Source organism: Hyperolius riggenbachi, chromosome 7 (assembly GCF_040937935.1).
Source record: "Hyperolius riggenbachi isolate aHypRig1 chromosome 7, aHypRig1.pri, whole genome shotgun sequence".
Taxonomy (NCBI): Eukaryota; Metazoa; Chordata; class Amphibia; order Anura; family Hyperoliidae; genus Hyperolius; species Hyperolius riggenbachi.
In genome coordinates, this window is record NC_090652.1 from 17,538,608 (window position 1) to 17,556,253 (window position 17,646).

A 17,646-nucleotide genomic window follows, 5' to 3' on the forward strand; every position below is an offset into this window, starting at 1 on the left:
GAATTTAATTCCAGGTTAAGAAAAAATTCTAATAGTTAAATTCTCAATAAGTAATGTATGTGTGATACCTATGCTAATGCAATAACAAACCACAACCAAAACCTTTTATGTGCAGCCTCATTTATTGTATAACACCTCTACTGCCTGTCTGCTGGGCTGTGTCTACGATGGGCAGCCTCATATATAACACCTCTACTGCTTGTCTGCTGGGCTGTGTCTGTGATGGGCAGCCCAGTCTGCTGGGCTGTGTCTACGATGGACAGCCTCCAGTGTTGCCAACTCATCCCTTTAATTACTGACACATCTAAGTTATACAGGTTCTGGGACTACTTACACATAATCAGTGCCTTACCTGAATCTACCTAGCCACGAAACCTGTATAATTCATATGTGTCAGTAATTAAAGGGATGAGTTGGCAACACTGACAGCCTCATATATAACGCCTCTACTGCCTGTCTGCTGGGCTGTGTCTACGATGGACAGCCTCATATATAACGCCTCTACTGCCTGTCTGCTGGGCTGTGTCTGTGATGTGCAGCCTCATTTATAACACCTCTACTGCTTGTCTGCTGGGCTGTGTCTGTGATGGGCAGACTCATATATAACACCTCTACTGCTTGTCTGCTGGGCTGTGTCTGTGATGTGCAGTCTCATATATGACACCTCTACTGCTTGTCTGCTGGGCTGTGTCTGTGATGGGCAGACTCATATATAACACCTCTACTGCTTGTCTGCTGGGCTGTGTCTGTGATGTGCAGCCTCATATATAACACCTCTACTGCTTGTCTGCTGGGCTGTGTCTGTGATGGGCAGACTCATATATAACACCTCTACTGCCTGTCTGCTGGGCTGTGTCTGTGATGTGCAGTCTCATATATGACACCTCTACTGCTTGTCTGTTTGGCTGTGTCTACGATGTGCAGCCTCATATATAACACCTCTACTACTTGTCTGCTGGGCTGTGACTGTGATGTGCAGCCTCATATATGACACCTCTACTGCCTGTATGCTGGGCTGTGTCTGTGATGGGCAGCCTCATATATAACACATCTGCTGCTTGTCTGCTGGGAGGTGTCTGCGATGTGCAGTCTCATATATAACACTTCTACTGCCTGTCTGCTGGGCTGTGTCTGTGATGTGCATCCTCATATATGGCACCTCTACTGCTTGTCTGTTTGGCTGTGTCTATGATGGGCAGCCTCATATATAACACCTCTACTGCTTGTCTGCTGGGCTGTGTCATGTGATGGGTAGCCTCATATATAACACCTCTACTGCTTGTCTTCTGGGCTGTGTCTGTGATGTGCAGCCTCATATATGATGACACCTCTACTGCTTGCCTGTTTGGCTGTGTCATGTGATGGTAAGCCTCATATATAACACCTCTACTGCTTGTCTACTGGGCCATGTCTGTTATGGGCTGCCCCATATATAACACCTCTACTGCTTGTCTGCTGGCCTGTGTCTGTGATGTCTGGGACTACCATTCCTGTGTCTTCTTGTTACTTCTGATACCTCAGCAGGAGCTACACATAATATCAAATGTTGTGTCTGGGCACAGCTGATCACGGCTCCGGTGGTTTGGAATCTTAAGTGACCATGGGTCTTCAGAGCCCTCTACAAGGCATAATGGGCTGTCACCTCCATGGTGACGGACTACATTGCTGCCTAGTAGCAACCATGTTCCAACCTCTGGGATCACCCCACCAGACAGAACAGGAGGGCGAACCTCTCAGTATGGAAAAGTAAACCATGGAAGATTCAAGTTTAAAACTAGCAGGAGGGACTGACAGGTAGGACAGGCTGAAAGGAAACACATTGCAGCTGTATTGTGTACTGGATGCTGTTTGTCCAGGGTTTAAATACACAGTAGAGGCAGGGAATGGCGCGCACCCAGGGGAGCACTTGCCGAGACCATGTGACCACATGAGGATGACATCCACGCTGCCCCGGCTGAACTCTGGGAATGACATCAGAGGATGCCGCAGCAGCAGATGAGCCCTGCGCTGGAATGTCCGAGAGGTCAGTGCGACAATTACTAGAACTTTAGTAGCAAAGAAAATATTCTCATATTTTTATTTTCAGTTATATATATATTTTATTTTATAATATTACATCATTCTCTAATATTTGCAGTTTCCACACTACTCTGCACTCCTTAAATGATATTACAGAGCAAGCTAGTGAACTTTTGAACCCTTCTCTGCAGAGAAAAATAAAATACATTGGCAGACACATGAGATAATAAGCTTCAGAAGACAGAGCTCTCTGCCACTTTGAAAACGGTGGAGCTCAGTGGCTCTTTTGCATAGAAAACCACTGGAGTTTCTTACGAACACAGCAAATGCAGCGCTGGAGTCCTGGGCGCCCAAGTCTCCTGGCGGCGATTTCTCTTACGCGTTTCTTAACTCTTCCTGTGCTGGAAACAATATTAGACTCATGTCTCTGCTCCTAATGTTTTATTTCTTAGCTGTACTAAACATACACATTTTTTGCTTCAGTATCGCTTTAAAGGGGCCAGATAATTCTGGTACACAAGGGGTTAAAGGCCCACTTTTGAACAGTTTACTTGGGTCTTTTCCAAGCAGGTTTGTTACTGTGAGTACATGCAGGCACCACAAGCAGCTGCTTTGAAATCTCTACAACTTCGCATATAAGCATATAAAGGCCCATACCCACTGAACAATTTTTGTGGGCCATTTTGTGCGAAAGACATTTTTTCCCACGATATTGCGTAACCACGTTGTGAGGATTGTGCGGGTTTTGCCGTGTAAATGATCGTTTACACGATTCTTTGCTACCAGTGCTGCAAACGATGCTTATCAATTCGGCCAGATGGATCGGGAAAACGATCGTTCACCTGCAGAAATGCCCGATCCATCTGGCCGCATCTGCTGGTGGGTATGCAGCTTAAAGTAAACCAGAGATGGGTATACATACCTGGGGCTTCCTGTCGGCCCTTCCAGGCTTATCGCTCCCACACTGTCCTTCTAAGCCGCCTGGATCATTCACAACTGGCCCCGGAAGTCCTCCGCTCCCTGGCCTATTGCGCATGCACGTTCCTTTGTCTCGCTCCCGTCACCGGGAGCAGAACACGACTGCACAGTACTATTACGCAGGCGCACAACGTTCCTGGTGATGGAAGCAAGGCGGGAGTTCAGCCAGACTGCACCTGTGCTGACTGGCCCCGAGACAACTTACTAGGGCCAATTGCGGAGAAACGAGGAGGCGGGGGAGGATGATGTGGGAGTAATAGGCCTAGAGGGGGCTGGTGGAAGCCCCAGGTATGTATATTTTTTTTTATTAGGTCCCCATCTCAGGTAAACTTTAACCTCCTTGGCGGTATGAAAAATACCGCCAGGAGGGAGCGCAGCAGTTTTTTTTTAAATTTTTTTTTTTTTTTATCATGTAGCGAGCCGAGGGCTCGCTACATGATAGCCGCTGCTGAGCGGCATCCCCCCGCCCGCTTCGATCGCCTTCGGCGATCTCCGATCAGGAAATCCCGTTCATAGAACGGGATTACCTGGAGGGCTTCCCCCGTCGCCATGGCGACGGGGCGGGATGACGTCACCGACGTCACTGACGTCGGGACGTCATTGGGAGTCCCGGGCCACCCCTCGGCGCTGCCTGGCACTGATTGGCCAGGCAGCGCTGGGGTCTGGAGGGGGGGGGGGCCCGCGCCGCAGCAGATAGCGGCGATCGGGCAGGGGCCGGCGGCGATCAGAGTGCTGGCGCAGCTAGCAAAGTGCTAGCTGCGTCCAGCAAAGCAAAAATTATGAAAATCGGCCCAGCAGGGCCTGAGCGGCACCCTCCGGCGGCTTACCCCGTGTCACACACGGGGTTACCGCCAAGGAGGTTAAAGGATACCAGATGCGAATAAAAGAACAGAAACGGGAGGAACAGGCATATACTATAGCCTGTCCTGATGCCCACTGCTCCCCCCGTTCTCCTCTCTAGCCCTCCATCATACCTAAAAGCCCTCAAGTCACCGGAGTCGGGCTTACTACGCAGATGCTGGCCGAACTGTGCGCGTCCTACAGTGTGCGCCCATGGCCCGGAGCTTATTGCACATGCGTTAGATGTCACTACATCATGCTCATGATGTCATACGCATACTCAGTGCACTCCCTGCCACGGGCGGCCCGGCCATCGCCTGCGTAGTAAGCCCGACTCCGGCGACTTGGAAGAGGATCTCCAGGCGGCTTTTAGGTATGATGGTGCTAGAGAGGAGAGGCTCCCCCCCCCCCCTTCTCTTCTTTTATTCGCATCTGGTATCCTTTAAGAAAGCGTGGTGCTTTTAGGTGCCTGGACAGATTTGGCTAGTATTTCTGAAAAGAAGTCAATGATTTGTAGACCTTTTTATTTGCACACACTCACACACCATCCATGACATGAATTCAGTGCAATGCTTTTGGGATGTCAGGATGGTCACCTGATTACCGTCTTTCTTTCTATTCCCAGGCCTTCCAAGCCTGCTGTACTGCTCTGCACCAGGACAAGACAAATGGAAGAGCAAGCAGCAAGGAGGGCAGATGCAGGGCAAAGTTCTAAAGAAAGCCAGATTTCTGAGCCAGGTCAGGGGTCGCATTGCTGGGGATGGCATGGCAGTTTTGGGTTCAGACACAAGTGCTGAGTTGTCACACCTCAGTAACCAACACAGGACGTCTGTTGATTTTGCTGTCACCCATTGAGCTGGCTAAGCCTGTGCCTAAGACCCTTTTACCTTTTAAGGAGGGTCAGTAAGTGAAGCCCCCTTCTCATGGCCTCTTCTCCTTCTGTGTATCTTCTGTTTTTTTTTCTTCAGGCCCTGGGATATAGATCCTGCTGCTGGTGTGCTGATCAGTGCCGGATAGAGTGCGCTCCATAGAATATCCTTTAGGCTGGATTCACACTGTGCACATTGCATAACACACACATTATAATGTGCATAGACATAACTGAGCATAGACATAATTCAAAGCCTGCATGCGAATAACGCAATCAGTTACTAGGCAGAGATGTCAACAGGCCTGAAGAGTTGTATGAGCAATGCATTGACTTTTTTTATTATTATTTTAGCAGCGTTGTACAGAGTATATAGTCTTGTCACTAATTGTCCCTCAGAGGAGCTCACAATCTAATCCTTATCCCAGTCATATGTCTATGTATGTATCTATCGTGTAGTGCATGTATCATATTCTTGGGCCATTTTAGGGGGAAGTCAATTAAAGAGACACTGAAGGGGAAAAAATGATATCATTATTTGTTTGTATAGTACAGCTAAGAAATAAAACATTAGGAGCAGAAACATAAGTCTAAAGGGGCCCATACACCTAACGATTTTCCCGCCGATATACAGTAGATTCGATCACTGTGATCGAATCTGCAGTGAAATCGTTGCGCAAACGCAAACAATTGATTTCCATCCATAATCAATCGTTCCCGTCGATTCCCGTCGAGCCGTCCGTGCGGCAGCACCACCACGGATGCTGAAATCGATTTACAATCTGTTTGCAGTAAAGGCAGCCATAGGATCCCTCTCTGATCAGATTCGATCAGACAGGGATCTATCTGTTGGTCGAATCTGATGGCGAATTGACCAGTGTATTGCCAACTTAGTATTGTTTCCAGTACAGGAAGAGTTAAGAAACTCCAGTTGTTATCTATGCAAAAAAAAAGCCATTGAGCTCCACCACTTTCAAATCAGCAGAGAGCTGTCTTCTAAAGCTTGTCATCTCAACTGTCAGTCATTGTAATTTCTGTTTCTCTGTAGAGAAGGGTTCAAAAGTTTAACTAGCCTGCTCTGCAAAATCATTTCGACTGCTGAGTAGTGTGTAAACTGCAAATATTAGAGAATAATGCAATGTTATAAATATATATATATATTTATATTTATACACTTTTGTAGGCTCCACCCACTTTTCTGTATATTAATCCCATTCACCCAGTGACCAACTGTGCAAAGTTTAAGAACCCTCCCATTAACATTGTAAGAATGGCTGCAGTTTACAATTTCCCAGTGAAATTTGTATTTGTCTTCACCCACTGATGACCCGGCGTTGCCGGGGTATGTATTTGACTTGTGTTGGTTCCGCCCACTTCTTCTAACCCTAACGCACAAACACTCAATGACCAAGTTTGTGAGCTTTGGTGTCTTTAGCATCAATAATTTGTATATTCCCATAGAAATTAAACAAATCAGATTGGCTGTTTGTAGCTCTTCCCCTCTCCAGCATTTGAACCCCAGTCACCCAATGACCAACTGTAGCAGGTTTGAGGCATCTGCTATTACCAGTATAAAAATGGCAGCAATTTAAATATTCCTCTTGAAAATCAACAGGTGAATTTTGATTGTCTATTATAGGCTCCACCCACTTCCCTGAATATTAATCTCAGTCACCCAGTGACCATCTGGGCAAAGTTTGGAAACCCTGCCATTAACAGTGTAAGAAGACCCGCAGTCTACATTTTCCCAGTGAAATTTGGTTTTTGCTCCGCCTACTTTTTGTAACCTGGACATACAGTCACTCAATGACCAAGTTTGTGAGCTTTGGGGTCCAAGAAATCAAACTGTTTGTGGCTCTGTCCCCTTTTCTGAATGTGAACCCCAATGACTAACTGTACCAGGTTTGAGGCTTGTGCCATTAACAGTGCAAGAATGGTAGCAATTTTAATATTTCTGTTAGGCTTGGAGGTGTAATCTCCACAGTCAGCATGCAACACATAAACTGACGTGAAGGAGGTACACACACCAGCACAAGGGATCAGGATATCCCCAGTTTAGTGGAGGAGAGGACTGACTCCAATAGGAGATTGTGGTGCACAGAGCCGGTGCAGATCCGAACAGCCACAAACAACACTTTCGTAATAACGTCTCAGCGCAAAGTAGCGCTGAGCGCATAAACCAGGACTGAGGAGATCAGGACAGGTAGACAGAATGAACGCTTGCTTAACTAGCCACTATTTAGTGACAGCAAGCGTCCACAATAAGACAGACTGGAATGAGGCAGCCAATACGTTTGCAGCGATGGCGTGCCTCACAAAGACAGGACAATATAGTCAGGAAATAGCAGGATCAAGATAGATGAACGTACCACAGACAAATATACAATAAGTATGTTTTCCTAGCGTATTACAATTACAGCTATCAATGAAACTATTTGTAACGTCTGACTAACATATGTATATATCGGCAATGAACCGATATATGACATAAGCAGGAACACTGACTAGCACTGGAGCAATACAGGGAACAGGACTCAGAAGGATTCGCTATCTCTTCGCAGAGATGGACGCAATCCACAAGCAGTAACAGGACAGGATTCAGAAGGATTCGTTATCTCCTCGCAGAGATGAACGCAATCCACAAACAGGACCAGGAGCAGGATACTAGCTCAGCACGGGTGCTCACGATACGCGCAAACTACCAAAACGTGCTGGAAGGCTGCCTAACTGAACACAGGAAATAAACAGTTCGTGTATGTATATATCAGCGACACTGATGTATCAACGTAACACGAATACAAGGAAAATAACAAAATGCGCAAGTATGCGTATATATTGGCGATGAACCAATATATGACACAAGACAAGCAGAGTAACAACTTCTAGAACAAGAGCAGAACTAGGAGGACTCGCTGACCTTTTCGCAGGAGTCAGCGCAGTCTACACGGACTAGGAACGAGGTGGGGCACGAGCAGAGTAACAGACAGAATCTGAGACAATGGTAGCCCATCAAGCATTGCAGGAAGCAGTTCTTTATACTGAGGTCATCCAATGGGAGCAGACCTGCAGATTCCCACACAAGTGAATGGTAATTAATCACAGGCTGACAGCAGGAAAAGGCAGACAATGATATGCAGCCTGCAGGAAAGGGATTGCCCCTCCATTGCAGCAGACAATGTTTGTTTACACAAAAGCATATTAAACTGTCATTAACTTCAGAGCGACTGCAGATGGAATCAGCAACTAGTTTAAGTGCAAACCAAACTATGCAAGAAAATGCATGTAATGACATCAGAACTGCTTGGGTTACAATACCACTGCAGCCAGCAGTAAACGCTGCAGACATGATCATAACAATTTCCCTTGAAAATCAACAGGTGATTTTGATTGGCTTTTTTAGGCTCCACCCACTTTTCTGAATATTTATCCCAGTCACCCAGTAACCAACTGTGCAAAGTTTGAGAACCCTGACATTAACAGTGAAGAAGGGCTGCAGTTTACAATTTCTCAGAAAAATCTGTTTTTGACTCCACCCACTTTTTGTAACCTTGACACAGTCACTACTCAATGACCAAGTTTGTGAGCTTTTGGGTTAATGGCATCAAAATTGTATGAATGGAAGCAGTTTATCCAAAAAAAGCAAATCTAATTGGCTGTTTGTGGCTCCACCCCTTTAGTGAATTTGAACCCCAGTCACTTGATGACCGACTGTAGCAGGTTTGAGGCCTCTGCCATTAACAGTTGGAAATTTCCTGCTGATAATCATTGACACTTACCATGTTTACTGCACTTTTTCTTATGTTCTGCCTGTCTGCAAACATCTACAAGTTGCATTGCAATATGCATCCTCCCAGTGTACCTCACTCCATATTCATTTCATCTGCTCTGCTTTGCTCACCTTACTCAGCTTTTCATGAACTGTTAGCTCTCCTGAAATCTCTCTCTCCCTCCAGCAGCTCAAAAACCTCACAAACATTTAAATCCCATTCACATTTGCTTACTCTCTCCCTCCTACTCTTACTTGCTGCTGGTGATATATCGCCTAACCCTGGGCCACAGCCTGCTGCCAGACAAGCATCCCCTGCTGACCCGCTTCACAGCTCTCTGTCCACAAATAACTTCAACACCCATCCTCGCCCCAACCTCATTTCCATCCATCCCACTCACAAGCACATGCTCCCCCTACCCTGCGGTCTCTGGAATGCCAGATCCGTCCGCAATAAACTTACAGAGGTCCACAACCTCTTCCTCTCCAAATCCCTTACCATCCTCGCACTCACTGAGACATGGCTCACCCCCTCTGACTCTGCCGCAGAGGCTGCCCTCTCATACGGGGGGCTTCACCTCAGTCACACCCCCAGACCAGACAACAGGACCGGGGGAGGGGTGGGTCTGCTCCTCTCCCCATCCTGCACATTCCGTGTCCTCACTCCACCTTCCTCCCTACAATTCACATCATTTGAGGCCCACACTATCCGCCTCTACAATCCCCTCCCAGCCATTGTTGCAGTCTTTTACCGCCCTCCGGGCTCCACACGACAATTTCTCGACAACCTTGCCTCCTGGCTCCCACACATCCTGCTTCTGACCTCCCCACCATCATCCTCGGGGATTTCAATATACCCATCAATGAACCCAAGAACTCTGTTGCGACCCGGCTACTCACCATAGCCAACTCACATAGCCTAGTACAACACACCAACGCCCCCACTCACACTGCACGTCACACTCTCGACCTTATATTCACTAAATCCACCACCATTGCAGACCTCGACATCGCACCATTTCCACCCTCAGACCATTACCTTCTCGCCTTCAACCTCCTCACGGAAGGCACCTCCAAACTACCCGCCCACCCACCTGGTCGATGGCAGCGAGACCTACGCAAGCTCAACCCTGGCGTCCTTGCTGACTCCCTCCATGGCCTATCCTCCACTCTCCCCACCCTAACCTGTCCTAATCTTGCTGCAGCTCAGTATCACCAAATTCTCTCATCAGCCCTAGAGAAAGCTGCTCCACCAATATTCCGCCGCAACCGACCCCCTAACCGCCAGCCCTGGCGCACTACCCATACTCGCAACCTCCAGAGGGAAACACGCGCCACTGAACGAAAATGGCGGAAAACTCGACTAAACCAGGATTTCCTACAGTACAAGACTAACCTGCAGCAGTTCCACACTGCCCTTGCTCATGCGAAGCAGGAATACTTTACCAAGCTCATCGGAGCACAAGCTTCCAATCCCCGGCGTCTTTTTAGCACCTTCAACTCCCTGCTTAAACCCACACCCCCACCTTCTGTTTCCTCCCTCTCTGCCACAGATTTAGCCACCCACTTCACCAACAAAATAGTCTCCATCCGTCAGGAAATATCCAATCTTCAATCTTCACCTCCCACCTGCTCACAACCTACTCCTTCTCCACCCTATCCTCCCCTCACCTCCTTCACTCCTACTACCACTGAGGAGGTCAACCACCTACTGCAGACTTCCCATACCACTACCTCCCCCCTTGACCCTATCCCTTCTGATCTACTTCAGCCTCACTTCACGGATCTGGCCCCAGTCCTCACTGCCATGTTTAACCTCTCCCTATCCACAGGCACCTTCCCCTCAGACTTCAAGCAGGCCACTGTACTGCCTCTGCTCAAGAAACCCTCCCTCGACCCCTCGCTACCCTCCAACTACCGCCCGATCTCCCTCCTCCCCTTCGCCTCAAAACTCCTTGAGCGTCTGGTTCACAAACGCCTGACCCAGTACCTCAATGCCAACTCACTACTAGACCCACTGCAATCTGGATTTCGGCCTGCCCACTCAACCGAAACGGCTCTCACCAAAGTGGTCAATGACCTTGCCTTAGCTAAAGCTGAAGGTAAATACACCATTCTCCTCCTCCTTGACCTTTCAGCAGCTTTTGATACAGTAGATCATCCCCTACTCCTCCAGTCCCTCCAATCCATGGGCATTCACGATCTCGCCCTGACCTGGCTTTCATCCTACCTCTCCAACCGCTCCTTCACGACCTCCTTCAATGAGTCCTCGTCCACCCCCAACCACCTCTCAGTGGGAGTCCCCCAAGGCTCGGTCCTTGGCCCCCTACTGTTCTCCCTATACACATCCTCCATTGGCAAGGTTATCTCCTCCATGGGTTTTAACTATCATCTGTATGCAGATGACACCCAAATCTATGCAGTCGTATGGTTAGGAGCGGCACACCTTTCCGTATATTGAGGGTGCTGAACCTCAGATGCAAAGCTACATCTGTCACAGTTTCAAGCAGTTCAAGGATAGGTTCGCACACCAGCTTCTCCAAAGAGCCACAAGGTAGTTTTTATTTCACCATAATGTGTCAACACAAAGTATGACAATTGTTTCGGGGCCACAAGAGGTCCCCTTCTTCAGATAAGTGCAGACAAACATTTTACTGAACAGTGCACACCACATTAAATACATACAAGAGATTAAAACAGGTCAACCCACTGTAGCTGAAAACACGCCCACTCATTAGATTGTAAACATGTACTGTATGGGGCGATCCATGCTAATAATACACATAAGACACAAGCTGAACAACTGTGCTCATCATGTATATAATGCCCACAAATGGGTCTCATAGCAAACTTTTGCTAAATAGCATGAAAAAGTCCTAAACATAATGCAAAGCAATACTGTCACTCACCAATATATTCAAATTGATTGGCCGTCCATTCCCGCCACCGAAGATCACCTGTGCTGCCCACCTCAACGGTATAACAACCACGAGCGGCCGGAGTTAACATTGCGTACTTCCGGCATGTTCAGCTGCATCTGGCCAATCACAAAGCTCCTGACGTAGAAGATTACCGCAGGTGCCAGTGAACCGCTGGCCAGCGGTTCACTGGCACCTGCGGTAATCTTCTACGTCAGGAGCTTTGTGATTGGCCAGATGCAGCTGAACATGCCGGAAGTACGCAATGTTAACTCCGGCCGCTCGTGGTTGTTATACCGTTGAGGTGGGCAGCACAGGTGATCTTCGGTGGCGGGAATGGACGGCCAATCAATTTGAATATATTGGTGAGTGACAGTATTGCTTTGCATTATGTTTAGGACTTTTTCATGCTATTTAGCAAAAGTTTGCTATGAGACCCATTTGTGGGCATTATATACATGATAAGCACAGTTGTTCAGCTTGTGTCTTATGTGTATTATTAGCATGGATCGCCCCATACAGTACATGTTTACAATCTAATGAGTGGGCGTGTTTTCAGCTACAGTGGGTTGACCTGTTTTAATCTCTTGTATGTATTTAATGTGGTGTGCACTGTTCAGTAAAATGTTTGTCTGCACTTATCTGAAGAAGGGGACCTCTTGTGGCCCCGAAACAATTGTCATACTTTGTGTTGACACATTATGGTGAAATAAAAACTACCTTGTGGCTCTTTGGAGAAGCTGGTGTGCGAACCTATCCTTGAACTGCTTGACACCCAAATCTATCTCCACACCCCTGACATATCCACCACTACCATAGACAAGGTCTCCTCCTGCCTATCTGCCATCTCCTCCTGGATGTCCGCTAGGTTCCTAAAACTAAATCTAGACAAAATGGAATTTATGATCTTCCCACCCCGGTCATCCCTGGACCTCCCAGATGTGCAGGTCACTGTTAACCACACTACTATTCACCCTACCTCTCAAGCCCGCTGTCTGGGTGTCACCCTGGACTCCGCACTCTCCTTCACTCCCCACATCCAAAACCTCACAAAGTCCTGCAACTTCCACCTTCGTAACATCTGTAAGATTCGCCCTTTCCTGACCCCTGCCACCACCAAACTCCTCATCCATGCCCTCATAATTTCCCGCCTCGACTATACTGCAATGCCCTTCTGTCTAGACTCCCTAAGACCCGAATAGCCCCACTGCAGTCCATCATGAATGCGGCTGCCAGAATTATCCACTCCTCCCATCGCTCCACCAGGGCGGCTCCCCTCCGTGAATCCCTCCACTGGCTTCCTATCCAGTCCAGAATCAGATTCAAGATATTGTGTCTGACCTACAAATCCATCCACAAAACCTGTCCAACCTACATTTCTGATCTTACTCAGAGATACACACCAAGCCGCTCACTCCGCTCCTCCAATGAACTTCGCCTGACCGTCCCCCGCATCACCCAGTCCCATGCACGCCTCCAAGATTTCTCAAGAGCCGCTCCGACACTATGGAACTCCCTACCTCCACCCATTAGGGCAGCCCCCTCCTTCAACACCTTCAAGAAGGCCTTCAAAACTCACCTTTTCACTCTTGCCTACCACCCCTCACAATTGCTCTAAACCCACAGCCGAACTCTGGTCCCCTACCTCTCGTGTCCCTACCTCTCCCTCTAGATTGTAAGCCTTTGGGCAGGGTCCTCACTCCTTTTGTGTCCTACCTGATCATGCACCTCTATTACTGTGCACCCATGCTATGCATTTGAGTGAACCTAACTTGCCTAACTCCATGCTCCCATCCAGTGACTGACTAAGCATTACCTTGTACTCATACTGTGCTGTGTGATCTGGTTTTCTTGTATTCCTGTATTGTCATATTGCTGTTTGTCACCCATAAATATTGTCTGTAACCTAAATTAATGTCCAGCGCTGCGTAATATGTTGGCACTTTATAAATACAACAAATAAATAAATAAAAATAAATAATAACAGTGTAATAATGACAGCAGTTTCAATAGTTCCCTTGAAAATCAATAGGTGAATTTTGATTGGCTTTTGTAGGCTCCACCTACTTTTCCGAATATTAATCCTAGTCCCCCAGTGACTAACTGTGTCAAGTTTGAGAACCCTGCCATTAACAGTGTAAGAATAGCTGCAATTTATATTTTCCCATATAGAAAGTTAGTTGTTTTTGGCTCTGCCCACTATTTCTAACCTTGACATACAGTCACTCAATGACCAAGTTTATGAGCTGTGGGGTCTTTGGCATCAATAAGTTGCATTTTACCATTGAAATTAAACACATCTGATTGGCTGTTTTGGCCCACTCCCTTTTCAGAATTTAAACCCCAGTCTCCCAGTGACTGACTGTACCAGATTAGAGGCCTCTGCCATTAAGAGTGTATGAATGGGAGCAATGTAAATATTCTGCTTGAAAATCAAAAGGTGAATTTTGATTGGCTGCTGTAGGCTCCGCCCACTTTCCTGAATATTAGTCCCAGTCACCCAGTGGCCAACTGTGTCAAGTTTGAGAACCCTTCCAATAACAGAATGGCTGAAATCAATTTTAAAAATCTGATTGGCTGTTTGTGGCTCCACCCAACGTGAATTTGGACCCCACTCACCCAATAACTGACTGTATCAGGTTTGAGACCTCTGCCATTAACAGTGTAAGAATGGTAACAATGTAAATGTTTCCCCATTGAAACAATATGTGAATTTTGATTGGCTGTTTTTAGGCTCCACCCACATTTCTGAATATTAGTCCCAGTCACCCAGTGGCCAATTGTGTCAAGTTTGGGAACCCTGCCATGTAAAAAATTAAGTTGTTGGCGCCGCACACTTTTTCTAACCTTGACATACAGTCACTCAATTATCAAGTTTATCAGCTTTGGGGTCCTTGGTATCAATACTTTGTATATTCCCATTGAAAAATAAAGAAATCTGATTGGCTATTTGTGGCTCCGCCCCCTTTCTGAATTTGAACCCTAATCACCCAGTGACCAACTGTACCAGGTTTGAGGCATATGCTATTAACAGTATACGAATGGTAGCAGCTGAAATATTCCCTTTGAAAATAGAAAGGGGAATTTTTATTGGCTGTTGTAGGCTCCACCTACCTTCCAAATTCTTAATCTCATTCACCCAGTGACCAACTGTGTAAAGTTTGAGAACACTGCCATTAACGGTGTAAGAATGGCTACAGTTTATATTTTCCTAGTAAAATTTGTTTTTGGCTCCGCCCACTTTTTGTAACCTGGACACACAGTCACTCAATGACCAAGTTTGTGAGCTTTCAGGTTCCTGGCATCAAAAATGTGTGAATGGAAGCAGTTTATCCACCAAGGAAATCTGATTGGCTGTTTGTGGCCCCACCCCTTTAGTGAATTTGGACCCCAGTTACCCAAAGACCGACTGTAGAAAGTTTGAAGCCTATTGCCATTAACAGTGTAAGAATGGCAGCAGTTTAAATATTCCCCTTGAAAATCAATAGGTGAATTTTGATTGGCTGTTGTAGGCTCCACCCACTTTCTTGAATCTTAATCGCATTCACCAAGTGACCAACTGTGGCAAGTTTGAGAACCCTGCGATTAACAGTCTAAGAATGGTTGCAGTTTACATTTTCCCATTTAAAATGAATCTGACTGGCTGATATGAATGGCTGAAATTTGATTGGCTGTTTTATGCTCCGCCCACTTTTCCTGGATTTGTAACCTTTGTGTCACGTGTGGGGACTCTGGCTTGATTACTGTGAGAATGGCAGCCTTTTCCATTTTTTCCATTTACTTGAATGGGAGAAATCTGATTGGCTGTTTGTAGCTCCGTCCACGTGTGCAGGGGGGCCGCGAGACCCCCAGAACATTTCATCCAAGGTAGTAAGGGATCTGTATACCAAGTTTCATTCAAATCGGTCAAGGCGTTTTCGTGTGATCGCGGCACATACACACACACACACACACATATACATACACACACACACATACATCTGATTTTATATATATATATATATATATATATATATATACTGTATGTTGTTTTTTTTTTGTTTCCTTTATTTGGTGTGCATTGGAAGAGGGGCAGTCTTATACGGTGAGTATATCCCAAACTCTATAATTTAACTGGAAAAGCTGGGGGGTCGTCTTATACGCAGGAATATACAGTAATTGCACAGAGCAGTGTTCGCCTTGCAATATTTTTTTTGCGCTCTCATAGAATTAACCCAAAGGTAAACACAGGAAAAATGTGGCATACACTGCGATTGCCTTTAGGGGAAAATCAAATCGCACCAGTGAGATAAGGGCGCCACAGTTACTATGTTAATCACAGTACCTGTGCAATTGGCAAATTGTGTCCTGGGAGAAACAGATTTTTAAGCCCATCAAGTTTCACATGTAAAGTGGGATTACTCTCTATACATGATGGATTTAAAAGCACACGTTAGATGCTCCCTCAGAATAAATGTATTGTACCTGTAACATCTCCTTCCTGTGTCCAAATTCTGGCACCATGGTAAATACAGTAAATTGCTCCTCCCGCGCACGATGTACACTGGGCCTGCGCAAGCGGCTCTCAAGAGTCGCACTGACGTCATCTGGACTGTACTGCGCAGGCGCAGTAGTTCTGCATCTGCGCAGTACAGTCTGGATAATGTCAGTGTGACTCAGTAAGCCACATGGTGAAGCACAAGCAGATGCCGACCTGGCGAGGTTGGCAACTGCACCATAGGGGCCCGGGAGCCACTGGAGCTGCGGCGAAAGCACAGGGCGGCTGCCAGGGGGTAGAGGAAGCCCGAGGTAAGTGGATTTTTATTTTTATTCTGGTCGGACCTTCCCTTTAAAGGATACGTCCAGGCTAAATAAAAATTAAAATCCACTTACCTGGGGCTTCCTCCAGCCCCTGGCAGCCGTCCTGTGCCCTCGCCGCAGCTCCAGTGGCTCCCGGTGTCCTCCGCTGCAGAAGCCGACCTCGCCAGGTTGGCTTCCGGACCGGGTTCTTCTGTGCTCCAACGTGTGGGTCATGTGGTCATGCTGATGTCATCAGGACTGTACTGCGTTGGAGCGCAGAAGAAGCCGACCTGGCAAGGTCGGCCATAGAATGCAGTGTTTAAAGCAATTGGGAATTGCAAATAAATAAATAAAAATAAACTAGATACTTACCTAAGGAGAGGGAAGGCTCTGGGTCCTATGCTGGATACACACGGTGTGTTCCCGCACTCAATGCGCCCGTCGATTCGTGTCGACTCGATTATTTCCGACATGTCCGATTCGCGTTTCGATGGATCGTTAGGTCGATTTGGCATACTTTACATGTAAATCGACCTAACAATCATCGAAATGCACTCGGAAATGCTCGGAAATAATCGAGTCGACGCGAATCGACGGGCGCATCGAGTGCGGGAACACACCGTGTGTATCCAGCATTATAGAGCCTTACCTCTCCTCTCCCAGTCCCCTCATTGCAGTGGCAGCACCTCCATTTCAGAAGTCCTGAAGACAAGCAGCTCCATACCGCGCATGTGTGAGTGCATGAGAGACTTGCGCCTGCGCAGTAGACCGAGCCTGATCAGGGTCGGCTATTTCCGCCGGAGGCAATAGGAAACCCACTACTGCGCTGAAGCCGGGGATATACATATTGCAAGCTTGTGGGCTGTATTTTCGGGGGCTTCCAGTGCTGGATACCAGAGGCTGAAGAGGACGGGGGAAGCCTCATTAGGATCCAGGTGCTACCCCCTCCCAATTAAGTGCCTCCCAGTGGCTGGTTTTTTTTTTTTGTTTTTTTTGTTACAGTTTTACTTTGAAATAGAAAAGGAAACTCAGTTGTGCGGTGCTTTTGCAATCTGCATTTTTTTGCGTGTAAAGAACCCTTTTACACTTACATCATCTTGTCACGTCACGCAAAAAACTACCTCCCGTTGCCGTGCCGGGTCGCATTGTGACGACACAAGAGCTGTACTGCATCATGTGTGTTTAACCCGGATATGAGGCATACTTTTATTGTAAATTATGCCTCACCATTTGGTCGCACCGCTCGGTACCGATGCGATTTGATCGGTCGGGACCTTTGCAGAAAAATCACACAGCGACGAACTGTCTCAAGTGCAAATGTACATATTGAAACGTAGCCATACAGCCTCTTTTATGGGCTGTTATTGTTTGCTGGCCTCACAGCTTGAAAAGCATTCTGTTGTGTTGTTGTTTTTACATCCCTCTTTAGGTGCTGTGAATCATCTTGAAACAGCTCACACACCACAGTAGCCTTGTTT